We start from the raw sequence: 19,211 nt of genomic DNA on the forward strand, positions 1-19,211 counted from the left end.
TATTATTATTATTATTATTATTATTATTATTATTATTATTATTATTATTATTATTATTATTATTATTATTATTATTATTATTATTATTATTATTTTGGAAACAGACCTTCTTTCAGACATGTTTTTATTGAATATAATAGCAGAATTTACAGAATTTATTTTGTACAGAATTCTCTCAATTGAGAGAATTCTGTACAAATTAAAATCTGTAAATTCTGCCATTATATTCAATAAAACTATTCATTATTATTATTATTATTATTATTATTATTATTATTATTATTATTATTATTATTATTATTATTATATTATTATTATTATTATTTTCCAGTTACAGCAATCATAAATGAATCCTGTAAATAACTAGTGATATTATTGCGTGCTAATCTTATAACAACCTTATTATTATTATTATTATTATTATTATTATTATTATTATTATTATTATTATTATTATGCTCCAGTCACAGCAAGCGTAAATGAATCCGTTAATAACTAGTGATGTTTATTGCGTGCAAAGCTTATAAGCAACAACAATATTATTATTATTATTATTATTATTATTATTATTATTATTATTATTATTATTATTATTTATTTATTTTTTATTGAAAATAATGGCTATTTCACCCGCGTTTATTATGTATAGAAATTTCTCTATTTCCTTATTAACAAGTTTTCTTCTGTACTCGAGAGTAGAGAAACTTCTATACAAAATAAACGCGGCTGAAATAACCCTTATTTGCAGTAAAACCCGTATTAATAAAGGTCTTCCTCCAGCATATTATTATTATTATTATTATTAATTCCAGGTGGAGCAATCCCCAGAGAACCCTGCTACTTGCCACAGCTTTTATTGCTCCTCTTAATTTTTTTCAGACGGTCATCCTTCTCCCCTTTCCTCCCAAATTTTGTGCCGAGTCACCTCTTCGCTATCAAGGGATTCTCTCATTATAAAAGGGGTTTGGACGGGCGTCCTGTCCGTAAGCCTAAAAAGGCATGACAAATGAGCGGTTGTGTCATTTTTCCCCAATTGTCTTAGTCATCGTCACGTCTTTGAGTGGGACAAGTCTCTCTGTCCTATAAGGATGCTCATTTTATTTTTTTCCAACCTTGATTGCTTTTTTTTTTTTGTTTAATCATCAGCGCCTTTTTTCTTTTCTTTAGCGCCGTCGTATTTCTCTGGTAGATAAGTGGTTGGTGTTTTGTGCTAGATACTGGTATAATAATAATAAAATAATAATAATAATAATAATAATAATAATAATAATAATAAAATAATAATAATAATAATAATAATAATAATGTTAAGTAATTCACACTGTCGTGGTTAAATTGTTGCAAATAGAACAATCATAATAATAATATAATAATAATAATAATAATAATAATAATAATAATAATAATAATAATATGTTCTATTGAAAGAAATTGCTGCTTCAGCTGCATTTATTTTATAGAAGTTCTTTTCTATTCTTCTTGTTACGGCTTTTTCAGTACTATTTAGGTTGGCTAGTAACGCGCCTATTCGATACATATGAAAAAGTAAGAATTTTACGAAGTTCATATATACTGAAAAAGCCGTAATAAGAAGAATAGAAAAAAACTTCTATAAAATAAATGAGGCTGAGCAGCAATCTCCTTCAATAGAACATGTTTGAAAGATAATAATAATAATAATAATAATAATAATAATAATAATATAATAATAATAATATAATAATAATAATAATATATAATAATGAACGCCGTGGAGGAGTTGGTTAGGTCTTCAATAGACTTAAGTCAAGTTAAGCAACATTGGGGCTGGTCAGTCGTTGGATGGGTGACCGCTCTCCTCGGCGTTGATTCCTTGGGAAAGGATCTTTACCATAATTTCCTCAGTCTACTTAGCTGTAAATGAGTACCTATCCCTGATGGGGTAGTGGTCCAACTATGGGTTAAATAGCAAACTCAGCAATGATGGAAAGAAATGAAGGAATAAACGACAACGACGTAAATGGAACCTCTGGCAACAGAGGAGCTTCGTCCGGCAACCAGGTATTCAACCCAATTGAAGGGGAAGACGGTCAGGTACTTGGAGGTCGTCATCCAGCAACTGATCACCACAACGAAAGTAATCAACAGCCTGAGATTGGAGCTACAGAGGCAAAAAGGAAGAAATGGACAAGAGAAGAAATAAGAAATATGGAGATGCTACATCAGAAGAAACAACCCGACGGAGAGAGGATATAGAAGAAGATTGATCAACATCTGGAATGAGAGGAATAACACCCCCAAACAGAGCAGAGGCTGGCAGACCAAGTAAGGAACATAAAGAAAAAGAACTGGCTCTCCCCAACAGAAAGAGAAGAACTGGAAAGGGAAATGTCACACGACAACGAATTACACGAAGACGAACTGAGAGACAATGCCACAGAAGACGACAGGGAGGATGAAGTATCAAACAACGACACACGAAGAAACACCGACGAAGTAACAGAGAGGACGGAATGGGTAGAAAAGATTAGACAATGGATGGAGCCAGATACAGAGAGAACAAAGATCCCCTCCATGAAAGCCTACAACACCAAGAAATTAAGGGAGAAAACAAGTGAGGTCAATGAAATAAGTGGGGGCCTAATACACACCACCAGTATCACAGAAACAAATAACTTGACATATGCAGGAGCAAGATTAGTAGCAGAACTGATGGGGATTCGAACACCAACACCACCGTCACAACCAACCCAACAGAAACCAAAACAGCAACCTCCTTGGAAAAGGCGCCTGGAAAAGCAAATCATGGTGATGAGATCTGACTTGAGTAAACTGAAAGAGATGGCAGAAAAAAGGCTAAGAAGCAAGAAAACAAGGGAGGAACTCAACGAGAAATACAAAGTACAAGAGAGGGGGGCTAAACAACACAATAGAAGATGCAAAACAGAGGCTCAAGGCCAAAGCGCATAAGATCCAACGGTACATGAACAGGAATAAAGGATACCAACAGAACAAACTATTCGGAACCAACCAGAAAAGACATACAGCCAACTAAGAGAACAACCACCAGAAATTCCTGAAGCCGAACCAACTAAGAGACTCTGGGAAAACATATGGAGCAATCCGGTATCACACAACAAACATGCAACATGGCTCCAGGAAGTCAAGGAAGAAGAAACAGGGAGAATAAAACAAAAGATTCACAGAGATCACGACAGACACAGTCAGACAACCAACTAAAGAAAATGCCAAACTGGAAAACCCCAGGTCCCGATGAAGTCCTGGATACTGGCTCAAAAACTTCAAGGCCCTACACTCACGAATATCAGAAAACAAACTCCAGCATTGTATCTCAAATCACCAAGCACCCAAATGGATGACCACAGGAAGAACATCCTTAGTACAAAAAGACAAGAGTAAGGGAAATATAGCCAGTAACTACAGGCCTATCACCTGCCTACCAATAATGTGGAAGTTACTAACAGGTATCATCAGTGAAAGGCTATACAACTACCTAGAGGAGACAAACACCATACCTACCAACAGAAAGGCTGCAGAAGGAAGTGTAGGGGCACAAAAGACCAGCTCCTGATAGACAAAATGGTAATGAAGAACAGTAGGAGAAGGAAAACCAACCTAAGCATGGCATGGATAGGCTATAAGAAAGCCTTCGACATGATACCACACACATGGCTAATAGAATGCCTGAAAATATATGGGGCAGAGGAAAATACCATCAGCTTCCTCAAAAATACAATGCGCAACTGGAATACAATACTTACAAGCTCTGGAATAAGACTAGCAGAGGTTAATATCAGGAGAGGGATCTTCCAGGGCGACTCACTGTCCCCACTACTCTTCGTAGTTGCCATGATTCCCATGACAAAAGTACTACAGAAGATGGATGCCGGGTACCAACTCAAGAAAAGAGGCAACAAAATCAACCATCTGATGTTCATGGACGACATCAAGCTGTATGGTAAAGCATCAAGGAAATAGATCCCTAATCCAGACTGTAAGGATTGTATCTGGGGACATCAGAATGGAGTTTGGAATAGAGCGGCCAGAAAAATGCGCCTTAGTCAACATACAAAAAGGCAAAGTAACGGAGAACTGAAGGGATAAAGCTACCAGATGGGAGCAACATCAAACACATAGATGAGACAGGATACAATACCTGGGAATAATGGAAGGAGGAGATATAAAACACCAAGAGATGAAGGACACGATCAGGAAAGAATATATGCAGAGACTCAAGGCGATACTCAAGTCAAAACTCAACGCCGGAAATATGATAAAAGCCATAAACACATGGGCAGTGCCAGTAATCAGATACAGCGCAGGAATAGTGAATGGACGAAGGCAGAACTCCGCAGCATATATCAGAAAACCAGGAAACAAAATGACAATACACAAAGCACTACACCCAAGAGCAAATACGGACAGACTATACATAACACGAAAGGAAGGAGGGAGAGGACTACTAAGTATAGAGGACTGCGTCAACATTGAAAACAGAGCACTGGGGCAATATCTGAAAACCAGTGAAGACGAGTGGCTAAAGAGTGCATGGGAAGAAGGACTAATAAAAGTAGACGAAGACCCAGAAATATACAGAGACAGGAGAAAGACAGAAAGAACAGAGGACTGGCACAACAAACAATGCACGGACAATACATGAGACAGACTAAAGAACTAGCCAGCGATGACAATTGGCAATGGCTACAGAGGGGAGAGCTAAAGAAGGAAACTGAAGGAATGATAACAGCGGCACAAGATCAGGCCCTAAGAACCAGATATGTTCAAAGTACGATAGACGGAAATAACATCTCTCCCATATGTAGGAAGTGCAATACGAAAAATGAACCATAAACCACATAACAAGTGAATGCCCGGCACTTGCACAGAACCAGTACAAAAAGAGGCATGATTCAGTGGCAAAAGCCCTCCACTGGAGCCTGTGCAAGAAACATCAGCTACCTTTCAGTAATAAGTGGTACGAGCACCAACCTGAGGGAGTGATAGAAAACGATCATTCAAAGTCCTCTGGGGACTATGGTATCAGAACAGATAAGGTGATACGTGCAAATAGACCAGACGTGACGTTGATTGACAAAGTCAAGAAGAAAGTATCACTCATTGATGTCGCAATACCATGGGACACCAGAGTTGAAGAGAAAGAGAGGGAAAAAATGGATAAGTATCAAGATCTAGAAAATAGAAATAAGAAGGATATGGGATATGCCAGTGGAAATCATACCCATAATCATAGGAGCACTAGGCACGATCCCAAGATCCCTGAAAAGGAATCTAGAAAAACTAGAGGCTGAAGTAGCTCCAGGTCTCATGCAGAAGAGTGTGATCCTAGAAACGGCACACATAGTAAGAAAAGTGATGGACTCCTAAGGAGGCAGGATGCAACCCGGAACCCCCACACTATAAATACCACCCAGTCGAATTGGAGGACTGTGAAAGAGCAAAAAAAAAAAAATAAAAAAATAATAATAATAATAATAATAATAATAATAATAATTTGTTAAAGAATTCATACTATCGTGTTTTTTTTAATTCACAGTAATAATAATATATCTGTGTTTGACAATTTTATCCAACGAGATGCTGAATGAAATGACTCATTTAATTTTGGCCGAAAATTCATTCTCTCTCTCTCTCTCTCTCTCTCTCTCTCTCTCTCTCTCTCTCTCTCTCTCTCTCTATCGTTACTATTATTATATAATAAAATACTTGAGGCCAATCAGAAAGCAGAGAACAGGTGTACCTCGCGGGTAATATTATCTCACAGTTCATTGATAGTGACAGAGGCAACTTGTTTTCAAGGTTTTTTTTTTTTTACTTTAATGTTCTGTTCCCCTTATTTTTCATTCACCTTATAAATTCTCTTAATTGAATGCGTACCTGTCATTATTATTGCAATTTTAAGTATTGCTGCCTGAAAACAATTCACCTTCTTTCTTGATCATTTATTTATATTTTTGTTTTTATTTTTAGTTTTTTTTCCTTTCCCCATAGGCATAGATGTCTTCCTTTTCACTTTAGGGCAATTTGTTTAATTATTTATTTTTCGCTTCACGATAAAAAGTTGCACTCTTAAACTTGGATGTATACCCGGTGAAAATATATATATATATATATATATATATATATATATATATATATATATATATATATATATATATATATATATCAATTCAAGCTACAAATGTCCTTTAATATCTAAATTCACTTTACCTCCCAAATGATATATTTTCATATATGTACCGAAGGGGAATTTTTTAGTTGATAATAATTTCGTCCCCCCATGGGATCGAACCACTGTCCAAGTGGACGGGGACGAAATCAGGACAGTCAGTGACGCTATCCAATCAGCGTCTCTGTTGGCTGATTGGATAGCGTCACTGACTGTCCTGATTTCGTCCCCGTCCACTTGGACAGTGGTTCGATCCCATGGGGGACGAAATTATTATCAACTAAAAAATTCCCCTTCGGTACATATATGAAAATATCATTTGGGAGGTAAAGTGAATTTAGATATTAAAGGACATTTGTAGCTTGAATTGATATATGGATGGACGGTCGATGTTCGATGTGTATATATATATATATATATATATATATATATATATATCTATATATAGATATATATATATATAGATATATATATATATATATATATTTATTTAAGTATTTTTTCCTTAAGTAGGAAAACTTATTTCTTCGAAGATAGATATGAACCAAATCCTCCATCTCCCACAGGATCCTTTACGGGATAAACGGCAAAAACTGTATAGATTTTTTTTTTTTTTTTTTTTTTTTTTTTTTTTTTTTTTTTTTTTTTTTTTTTTTTTTTAAACACAAAAACAATTTTTCTGATCCGGTATTCCAAATTTGATGGACATTTTTCTAATGAGTAAAAGCAGTAAACGTCTTTAAGGATTAATAGACGCAGTAAAAAGACAGATGATGTTTATTCCTTAAATGGCTCTGTGGCACGTAAGTTGAATACATTCCTTTTTTTTTCATAGCCTTTTCGTTTATCCGAATTCTTGCAGAATAAAAAAGAAAAAAAATCCACCAGGTACAGAGAGAAAAAAAAATCCACCAGGTGCAAAGACAATCGTCTCATTACCACATACCTGGTGCTGGTCAGGCTACTATGCTTTTTTATCCTTTTTCTTTCTACTTCAACTTCTCCAGAGGTATTTAATTTTCTACTGAAATTAACCCAAAGAATGACCCCATCAGTGTTTTTTTTTTCATCTCTCTCTCTCTCTCTCTCTCTCTCTCTCTCTCTCTCTCTCTCTCTCTCTCTATAATATATATATATATATATATTATATATATATATATATATATATATATATCGAATTTAAATTCTCAAAAGGTGCTCAGTTTTCCGCTGAAAATATTCCATTATATATATTCATAAATATGTATATATATATATATTTATATATATATATATATATATATAAATATATATATATATATATATATATAGAGAGGAGGGGAGAGAGAGAGAGAGAGAGAAGGTAGTAAGCTGTGCTTCACTTTATTCTACTCTTTTGTTGCCACATTCTTCCCAGTCTAGTCAAGACACTCCACCTCCCTTAAGAAATAAAGAAACAATGTTAAGACGATTGCAACAACCTCTGTAACTCTTTCGCAAGCGTCGTGAAGTCCAAGAACCATCGTCGAGGGAGAGAATATTCTCTCTCTCTCTCTCTCTCTCTCTCTCTCTCCTCTCTCGCTCTCTTCTCTCTCTCTCTCTCTCTCTCCTACCCGCACAGATTGTTGAATATGAGAAAATGTATATTTTATTATTCTGTATTTGGGTCTAAATACATCATACAGTAACCCTACTACTAAGATCCAAGTACAGACACTCAGAAATGATGGTAATACGAGGTTTGTGATATTTTGGAAGGGTTTGATAAATTGCTAAACGTTATTTTTATTGTTTGTAGAAATTAGCTTGGAATAGCAATAGTGATAGTGATAATGATTATTATTTTTTGTTTCTTTATCACAGTCATCCATGCTTAGTAGTCCTCTCCCTCCTTCCTTTCGTGTTATGTATAGTCTGTCCGTATTTGCTCTTGGTTGTAGTGCTTTGTGTATTGTCATATGTTTCCTCGTTTTCTGATCTATGCTGCGAAGTTCTGCCTTCGTTCATTCCACTATTCCTGCGCTGTATCTGATTACTGGCACTGCCCATATGTTTATGGCTTTTATCATATTTCCGGCGTTGAGTTTTGACTTGAGTATCGCCTTGAGTCTCTGCATATATTCTTTCTTGATCGTGTCCTTCATCTCTTGGTGTTTTATATCCCCTTCTTCCATTATTCCCAGGTATTTGTATCCAGTCTCATCTATGTGTTTGGTGTTGTTCCCATCTGGTAGCTTTATCCCTTCAGTTCTTGTTACTTTGCCCTTTTGTATGTTGACTAAGGCACATTTTTCTATTCCAAACTCCACCCTGATGTCTCCAGATACAGTCCTTACAGTCTGGATTAGGGTATCTATTTCCTTGATGCTCTTACCATACAGCTTGATGTCGCCCATGAACATCAGATGGTTAATTCTGTTGCCTCTTTTCTTGAGTTGGTACCCAGCATTCATCTTCAGCAGTACTTTTGTCATGGGATTCATGGCTACTACGAAGAGTAATGGGGACAGTGAGTCGCCCTTGAAGATCCCTCTCCTGATATTAACCTCTGCTAGCCTTATTCCAGAGCTTGTAAGTATTGTATTCCAGTTGCGCATTGTATTTTTGAGGAAGCTGATGGTGTTTTCCTCTGCCCCATATATTTTCAGGCATACTGTTAGCCATGTGTGTGGTATCATGTCGAAGGCCTTCTTATAGTTTATCCATGCCATGCTTAGGTTGGTTTTCCTTCTCCTACTGTTCTTCATTACCATTTTGTCTATCAGGAGCTGGTCTTTTGTGCCACTACACTTCCTTCTGCAGCCTTTCTGTTGGTGGGGGATGGTGTTTGTATCCTCTAGGTAGTTGTATAGCCTTTCACTGATGATACCTGTTAGTAACTTCCACATTATTGGTAGGCAGGTGATAGGCCTGTAGTTGCTGGCTATATTTCCCTTACTCTTGTCTTTTTGTACTAGGGATGTTCTTCCTTTGGTCATCCATTTGGGCGCATGGTGATTTGTGATGCAATGCTGGAGTTGTTCTGCTATTATTATTTTTTTTTAATGCCTTACCTACAAAGTATTTGAATACTGTTGTAATTGTAATTATTTACAAAATTGAGCTGAGTAACAATTATTAATATTATCATTATTATTATTATTATGAAGCAAAAACCACCATTGGCCAGAACCTGACCCGTCTCCTCTTACCTCATTCGCTTCCCCTCTTCAAGTAGTAGATGATCCGTCTCCCCTCACAAGTACCAGCATATCTCTCTCTCTCTCTCTTCCCCTCGGACCCCACCCCAAGGGAGCGCCTAAAAAGGTCCCCAACCTTGACCCGCATGAATTTTGATAGGGAATCATTTATGCTGTTGACAGCGGCTTCATTGGTATCGAGTTCTGGTCTTTGTCGAAAGGTCTAATCCGAAATGATTTCGAGTTTTTTTTTTTTTTCTTCATTCACGCACGTGCATAAAAAGCGTGTTTGTTTGGTTCATTTGTTTGTTTTTTGTGTGCTTCAGAATTTGATTTCTTATTGCTGTACTACTTCAAGATCGAATTTAAATTTATAATTCTTCCCCTCATAAACGAGTATCTGTATAGTGTATAGTATAAGCAATGTCTTATTGCAATACTGCAAGATATACTTTTAGATTTAACATTCTTCCCCGTCATAGACGCTCATACGCAGTATATCTGTATTGCTGTAGGTTTGTATAATTCATGGTTTAATAAATGCAGTGTCTGGTTCAGTATATGCAGTGTCGTTGGTTCCTACTGTTTCCAAATATCGGAAACCATATTAAGCATTGTAGGAATTGGAATATTCCCGTAGGACTCGTATCCTTCATTCGTATGCATTAATGTTAAAGAGTTGACTTATACGCCTTTGAAAAAGAGACATGTCATATGATCAAGGAGAGTACAGAGGCAGGCAGAGATTTCCACGTCCTTGAAGCGAAGTACTTATAAGATTTTATACACCTCTTCTACTGCTTCCTCGTATTCTTCTTATGGTATTCTACGCGTCTTCTACTGTTTTTTCTTCATCTTCCTCTTCATATTATTATTATTATTATTATTATTATTATTATTATTATTATTATTATTATTATTATTATTATTATTATTATCCCTTTCTTCTGCAGGATAACATTTTCTACACATCTTCTACTGTTTTCTCTTCATCTTCCTCTTCATATCATTATTATTATTATTATTATTATATTATTATTATTATTATTATTATTATTATTATTATTATTATTATTATCCCTTTATACTGCAGGACACATCTGAGCAATTTTCACCCCCAATCCTCAGTAGATCCCAAACGTTCTACGTCATCCTCCTCCCCCCATCCTCGACAAGAGCTCGAACGAGACAGCGGGCGTTCAGGCCAATGTTACATTCCGATGAGCAGACGATAAATTCACGATAGCCTAAGTAAGATTCCGGGCTCCATGACCCAAGTGGATTCCCGGGAGTCTTCGTTTGTGACTTAGGGGGTAAGAAAAAGACTTCATTCTGAAGACTTTCTCTCTTGATAGTTGAATGAAATGTCCTTTTAATGCCTTGATGTTATAGTCGGCTTGTTTTGCTTCTGGGAAAAGGACAGTTTTATGTAACAGCAACATTATCAGATGTAGCGTGAAGAGGAAATGTCTCTTCAAGTGTAAGAGACATGGCTTGTGGTAATATAGGTTATTTTGTGTTTTCGTACGTAATTTTAGTGGGTGATCTCCCAGTTAATGTCATTTGATTTCTAGAGGTCTGTTTGAAAAAGCATCCCTCATAATATAATTAATAATTGAAAACGATACCCATCACAATATTTGGATCATTTATTTATTGTCTGTCTGACGCAAATTCTTCATAGTTTGCTAATTCTTCTCCGGAACCACCTTCTCCGGGTAAAAGGATTTTAGCTTTCTTAAAATGGCTGGCTGGCCACGTCCCCTCCAAGGGGAGGTCATCAAGGAACACTGGAAATAGAGTAGGATCCTTTTCAAATCCCCTCTATACAGACAGGGCCGGATTTGACAGAAATAACATACGAGCTTCTTTCTAGATGCACCATAGGTGGGGTCCAAAGGTTTACATTGTTTTAATGGAATATATATTTAAAAATATATTTTCTTGGGGTTGATAGAGCTACAACATGTCAAATTATAGTGTGACATTATAATAATACGGGAATTCAAGTGCCTAAAATGGTCCTTATAGCCATTTTTAGAATGACCTTGAATCCACAGAACTTCAGCATGATCGCATTGTAACTTGGTAAACTGAAGCCTTTGTCGTTCTTGAGAAAAAGACCTTTAAAGTTTGTTGTTCTTTTATTTTTCCTCACATCCTTGAAAGTAGATCGAGGTGGGTCAGATGAGTAGTTGAGTTCATGGGCCTTTTCTTACTCCTTCCCTCTCCCTCCCTCCCCTCTCCCTCCCCTCCCCTCCCCTCCCCTCCGTATCTTTTGTGCCTAGGTTACACGCCCATTTTTCCCAATAACCTTTCCCCCCACCCCACCCCCCACCCCCACCCCAAAAAAAAAAAAAAAGGTGTCAACATAAGACAAAATGAATAAATCAGCAAATTGAATGACTGAAAATGAAATGCTGGAAAAAGAAAGATAATGGGAAAATAACATAGAAACTGCAAATGAAGTCCAGCACAAAACCGAATTGAAACCTGACGAAATAATTAATGCCAGAAGGGATGTTCTCAAAAAATGATGATAATATATAAATAAGAAACAAAAAAGTTTTAAGATTTGATCCAACTTAAAAAGACGGGTTAATTCGGTAGCTGGCAGGACCGTCGAGAGAGCCCTGTTCAATTTAAGATAATCAGAATCCCAAGTATCTTGAAGATAATGAAGTGCAATTATCATTTTTCTTCTGAGATTACGCCACGAAAAGAATTGGTCAGCTTCCTCTAGGGAGTACTGGCTTTGAAGGAATGTCTGGCTCCTTTTGTTATGGATGAGAACTTTTTTTTCTTCTTATTCTTCTTCTTCTTCTTCATCTTCATTGCAAAGGAGAATAGACAGATTCAAATCAGAATTTTCGTAATATTAAATTGTGACGTGGATATTAAGTAACTTCTCCACCATTATTATTGTAAAGATATTATTGTTATTGATATTTTTTATAAATATGTTATTACTGCAGTTAATGTTATAACTAGATTATTATTGTAATTATTGCTGTGAATATATCATTATTGTAATTATTATTATTATTATTATTACCTATTATGTTAATAATGACGATGATGATGATGATGATGAAACAAGCAGTTTAAGCAATTAACTCGTATGTAAAAATTATAGAAATAAACCAGGGGAATTACTGGTAATAATTGAAAGCAAGCACTCTCGGAAAAACACGAAAAATTCCTCTCAAAGCTAAAATGAAATAACACAGATTCAAGAAATAAGTCTTAATCTGTACAAAGCGTTGGTATTCACTGCAAGCCTTTATTCAGAGGAGATGAAAGCCTTGTTTTAGAGGAGATGAAAGCCTTGATTTAGAAGAGCAGCAAGTCTTATTTTTAAGGAGATGAAAACCATTCTTTTTAGAGGAGATGTAAGCCTCATTTTAGAGGAGATGTAAGTCTTATTTTAGAGGAGTGCAAGCCTTTTAGAGGAGATATAAGCCTCATTTTAGAGGAGATGTAAGTCTTATTTTAGAGGAGATGCAATCCTTGTTTTAGAGGAGCTGCAAGCCTCATTTTAGAGGAAATGCAAGTCTTATTTTAGAGGAGAATACAGTGATGGGTATGTGCACTCATGAGGAAGTCCTACAAGATCATTTTTAGCCTTTTGAAAATGATGCGAACGAACAGCACATAAAAAGAAATATCTGTGTTTTATTTAAAGATTGCTGTGTTCAAAAGAAATATCTATGTTTTATTTAAAGATTGCTGTGTTCACAGGTTGGAGGAGGAGAAATGTGTGTGAAAACGGATTAAAAATGAGCTGAGGTTCTAAATAAAAGAATATTTCTTAAAGAATTTTGCATTTTCTAGAGTCAGTTCATTGTGTTTACCATGACCTATTTTAACGGCAAAATGATGTTACATTTACTAGCTACATTCAATACGATTCTTTGTCTCTGTAACATTCAGGAGTATAAAGTATATTCAGTGTGTATGAAGAAACTTACATAATGTTAGGTTAGTAGAAGTGCGTATGAAATTCAGCTCACGGTGTATAGCTGTTTAGATTCTTTTTTTTTGAAAAAGTGTTGAAGTTGTCTGAAACTAACAGGGATCCTTCCTTCTTAAAGTAACTCATATGATGTTTTGTCTTTTGAATATTTCTTCGAATATTTTACTGTAGTTGCATTTGATTTTTTTATGTGCACAATAGCAATTAACAAGGGAAAATGACACCTTACTGCTTGGAGGTTGATGATTTGTGAAGATCGCACATTCCTTCGTGGAGTCTCGGATTTTTTTTTTCGTTCAGTAAGTATGTATATCTCCCCCGCCAGCCAAGGTTCGGAGTTCTGTCCCCTCTTCTGTTTTTCCTAGGTCCAGACTGCGTCCCCAACGCCCCATTTCTAGACTATTTTATTGTTACTTCGAAGTTTCAGAATGACTTAAAGTCCAACCCCTAAAGTCTTGAACGTTCAGTGTATCGCTGTTCACGAGTTTAAAAATGATTTTTTATTTCCTTTCCATTGGTTATGAGATTCCTAAAGACATTAGTGCGTAATTCTCATAGGACTCTCCTTGTTAAAGGAAAATCGGTTCAGTGACTTTGCAAGATGAATATCGTATCGCTTACCGAACTGATATAGTAAACTATTCTCGTCATCAGAAAAAAAAACTTGTAAGTGACTTCAAGTTAGTCTTCATGATGAAAAGCGGCACTTTTAATATATATATTACAATGGACTTTGATTATGAAACAAATCTTTAACACGAATTTGGTTCCGGCAGAGAAAATTGTTTTTCAGGAATAAATGAAAAAATTGCCAAGTTTTTTCACGCACAATTTTAGTTTATTTCTGCCGTCATCATTACCCAGTGCCACTCCCACCGGCCTCCTAAGATTATCATGAGTTTTAGTAACGGATCTGGCATTCACTAGTGGTTACCTACTCAAGCATTGCACAGATGCAGGTATGCCTTTTTACCATTCAGAAAAGCGATGGAGTGAACAGGTTTTTGTCTGTTATTTTTTTTCTTTGCTTAGAAGGTTAGGTTATGGGTTTGAAAATTAATGATGAATGCTCTAATTAAGCTTTGTTGATTTTCATTGATGAATTGACTCATTTCATTGTTAGACACCTTGAGACATTATTAACTAATGGACGGATGGCGACCAAAAATTCTCCACTTTCCCGAAGTCACCCCCTATGAATGTTTCCTCCAAATTTTATCGAAATCAGCTCATTCGTTTCCGAGATAAACTTGAATTTTGTCAATCCTCCCAAAACTAAAATTGAAAGGATTTTGGCTTTAAAATGATTATGATATTATGCTACCAAAATTTATAGAAAAAAATTTCCCTGGACAAAAGACGACCCCGGCGACTCCTTGCTTGACGTGAGCCATCTCCTAACACCCCCCCCCACCCCCCCACCCGCCCCCTCCCTCCCTCTCCCCGAGGGCGCGCGTTGTTCGTTCGCTCGGAGTGGCATCGTCTCCGATGCCTATAAACCTTCGACTTGACGTCGAGCATCAAGCCCTTTTGTGCCTGGACATGCTGGCAGTAACAACCGTGCAACCTTACCCCCTCCCGGTGCATCGGAGACTCCGTGCACGTGTTGCGCTGCCGGCCATCTCCCTATCTCCCGCAACTTTGGTCCTTAAGGACCCCGAGCATAAGACCCGGGCCCCTTGCCTGGGAACGGAAGGCTTAGGTGACGCCCACCGCAGGCGAGTGTGGCCCATGCGTCGTCCGGTCCGTCGGACGGGAGTCCCGTGTCTCGTCGGAAGCCCTCGCCTAATCATGATTCAGACCTTTAGGTACCTGTTACCTGAGGTCATTAGTGACGACGGGCGTATCAGGAAACGCGGGCGGGGCGTCAATTCTCGCCCTTGTGTCCGGCTAGCGTAAGGGTTGCTATCCCTTGGCGCTGCGGGTTCGGGGGAGACCTGATTAACCGAGATGCTGAGGGAGACAGGTAAAAAGCTCGACTACCTTAGGAGAAGTCAAGAGGAGATGTAAGATACCCAGGGCAAGAAGGGCGTGCGCCCTGCCGCGCGGGCACGGTGGTTGCGCCTTTAGGGCCGCCCTCCGCCGGGATAATTGGGGTGGATGTGGGCGACATATGGTCAGCGCAGCGTCGAAGAAGGCTCGGGCCGGGCACGGGGACTGACTCTCTCTCTCTCTCTCTCTCTCTCTCTCTCTCTCTCTCTCTCTCTCTCAACGCTAACAGATTTCCCCAAAAAAATACTCCTATAAATTGTAATTGTGCGCTGGTGGCGCTGTGGTTATGAGCGGGGCGGCTATAGAAGGATGAGTTAAGGTGTAGAGGGAGGGAGGAATGGATGGATGTAGAGGGATGAAAAGGAAAAAAAAGTAAAAAAGGAAAAAGAAAAAAAGCCGTTCTATGGATTTGCCGGTATAAAGGATCTTGTGTATGTTGAGCTTCGCTTTAGAGATGGGGCTGAATAGGACAGGGCGTGGGCGGAGGCTCTCTCTCTCTCTCTCCATTCACCTGAATGTTAAATTATGATTTGGACTGACATTCTAGCTGTCACGTCCTTGACAGTTTACGAAAAATATAATATTAAAATCTAATCTACATAGGTGAAAAGATTTCGAAAACAGCGCATTTTTAATAGTATTTTTATGCTGTCATCCTTATTCATAAACTGACTGGAGCTGAAGAAACCTGGAAAATAAAAAAAGACAGAACCTGTGAATTAAACTGAATAACATGAGAGATGTATAGGTAATATTTATGCTTGATGAAGTCTCTTATGATAATTAGATATTTAAGCTGAAAAGAAAGCAAAATTGACCCATTTATACTGCCATTCATGAAAGGGTAGTTCTATTTATTCACGGACATTCTTCCTTACCTTGATCGGTAAAGAAGAGAATTGTTTCAAGAGTTTTTAGTGACTAAAATGATTGTTGGAAAAATGAAAAACTTCAAATAAAAGAACGTGATTCTTGGTCTCACCTGTTTAATTTGATGCATAAATTATGCAAAGCAGCCTTCTTATTCTAACACGTCTTTTATGAGACAATTTAGATAACTTCCTTGAAGCAAACTTTGATATTATAATTTGAATTCTCTGTGTAAATAAATTGTTCATTTAATGTTTAGAACATTCACTAGAAAGTAGGCGGACTCCTTCCGTAGAGTTTACTAGGACTCTTCCCTTTCTCTGTATGACGAAGCGATGTTTTGTACACTGATCATTATCCATGAGGCGTTGAAATCTCCGTTTGGTAAATGCGAGAAATCACCGAAGTTTCACAAGCAGATGTCAATGATGCAAGTTTATATTAAGAAATTATAGTCTATAGAGGAAGATGCATTGTATAAGGAATAAGGAAAATAATCGATTCCGTAAGCTTATGTATGTATGTATATTTTTAAGCGTTGCCCAGTCCCCAAAAAGGAAACACGTTGGATAAATAAGTCGAATGATGATAATGATGATTGTTATGAAGATAGAATTAGCAGTAGTGACATCCACAAAACCAAAATGGAAAACACATATTTTAAGGTAACGGAAACGTGGTAAAATTAGTGTAATATCTGGCCCGGATTCATAACACTTCAGAGGTTTATTAACTCGATAAGTATGGGGTACAGAGACTAAAGTGTTTCTTAGAAGATTAATTGTACATGAAACTAATACAGTTAAAACATGAGGCAATATCGAATTGTACATTAATATTGCACAATGTTAAAAACGTTTAAACAATGAGTACCCGAGAAAAAAACTGCTCATCAGTTGTCGAAGAGGAATCGAGAGAAAAAAAAGGTTCCAGCATTTCTCATTTATTTTTATCTTTATTTTTTATTTATTTACTTATGTATTTTATTTTTGTTTATTTTATTTATTTATTTATTTTATTTATTTTCTTTTCTTTTTTTTCTTTTTGAAAACTCAAGATATTCGTTCCAGAAAGATGCCTCTTTTGACCTTGGTTTGGCGAGAGAGTTAATGATGCGCTGGAATGAAATGTATGGTTTAAACATCTAAAAGTCGTTGTCTGCAAAGATTGTAGTTTAGCACCTTTCAGGATACTTATGATTTTGAGATCAGATCGAGAATAAGAGAAATACATGTAAAAGAATGTTCTCACGGTTGTAACCGTTGTATTTGCCTACAACTGTGCATACTATGCTCTAGCGGTCATTCGTAAAACACCGAGTGTGTAATCGTATTTTGAGATATATGGACAGCCATGGGCTTTAAAAGGTTCAACTAATAAAATAAGTATGGGTCTGGAAAGACTGGCAGGAACAGAGAACGGGGAAAGGGCTTCGGCAAAACATCGCAATTTCCTCAATACTAATTTATTAACAGCAGGTTATTCACATATTTACAAAGGAGTCAGGTCTGGTCCAAATATTATCTCATTACAAAAATGAAGCGAGAGCAAACGAAATCACAAATAACATGGATGTAGCAAAAACAATCAAAGTTATTTTTAAAAACAAGCAACATTAAGTAACAGGTAACGTTTAAATTAACAACACTTTAGCAACATCAACAACAACAAAATCAGACAGCTTAAATTAACTGTTGCACAAACATAAAACAAATTTGTATAACCAACTTCAAAAATTGATATCATGGAAATACTTAAGCAGCATAAATGCCAAACAACTTATACGGTAACAATGTAGCAAATGAAGCAGCATAAATACCACTTACTATTACAAAATAACAGTACAACAGTATCTGGAGAACATTTAACATTAACCTCGTGCAGCAAAATCGCTACAGACTATCTACACATGTCGAGACCACAAAAGGTCCAAGAAGACGAACACCTTTGAACTCTGCCGTACGATTATCAAAAATCGCCTCATGACGGCCAAGAGGACCATCTCCAAAAACCATACAGATGATCGACAGAGTCAAGGTCACAGCAAGTCTGCTGTCAAACAGTATTTTATTAGATTGAGCTGGCCTTATGCCAGCACGTGTTCTTGCTCATCGAGCAGCCCATAGGAAAGTCAAACAGGACATGGGCCAGCCGTCAAAACCATCCTCGGATTGTAAATTTAAAAGGGCCACAGATAGCGAAGTAACCTGCAGTTCCATACTTCTCCAAGCTGCTATGTTGTCGAGATCCTTACACGCTGCTATCCCAAACCTGATTAAACTTCAAAGAAGTACAAGCGGCACAAGTCACCTATTTACAAAGAAAAATAACCACTACCGGGTAATAGGGCACCTTCAACAAAGAAACAGTCAGAGAGCGATTGTTCCAGAGAAAAAACACGCACTAAAACTTACAATATACATATATATATATATATATATTATCATATATATATATTATATATATATATATATATATATATTATATCCATATACATATATATATATATATATATATATATATATATATATATATATATATATATATGTATTAGGTATCTATATATATATCCGTATATATATATTTATATATGTGTGTGTGTGTGTGTGTGTGTGTGTGTGTGTACGGCATATGTGTTAAATCCTTTACATTTCATTCCAGCTCATCATAACGATTTCTCACTAAACCAAGGTTGAGAGAAGGCCGATTCGTAATTTCTTGTCAACGCTGTATCATTTTGTTTCTGTTCGCTGTTGCTGCTTTGCTGCATATTCAGCTATATTATTTCACATAAGTCAATTTTGTTAGTTAGACTGTTTGAAAGGTTATATCTCATTATAATTCTAGTTTATTATTCCTCTGCTTTTTAGTAAGTCTTGGCATTTTAGCATTGCCTTGTATGCTGTAACCGATAGTTTTTTATATTTCGATTTTTCTGTTGCAGTAACTTAACTTTTAATTTAAATATTTGCGATGAATTGGTCTCATGTTTTGCATAAAGGTTCGTCTGTTCTTGGCCAGTTTAACC

Source organism: Macrobrachium nipponense, chromosome 21 (assembly GCF_015104395.2).
Source record: "Macrobrachium nipponense isolate FS-2020 chromosome 21, ASM1510439v2, whole genome shotgun sequence".
In the NCBI taxonomy this organism is placed as follows: Eukaryota; Metazoa; Arthropoda; class Malacostraca; order Decapoda; family Palaemonidae; genus Macrobrachium; species Macrobrachium nipponense.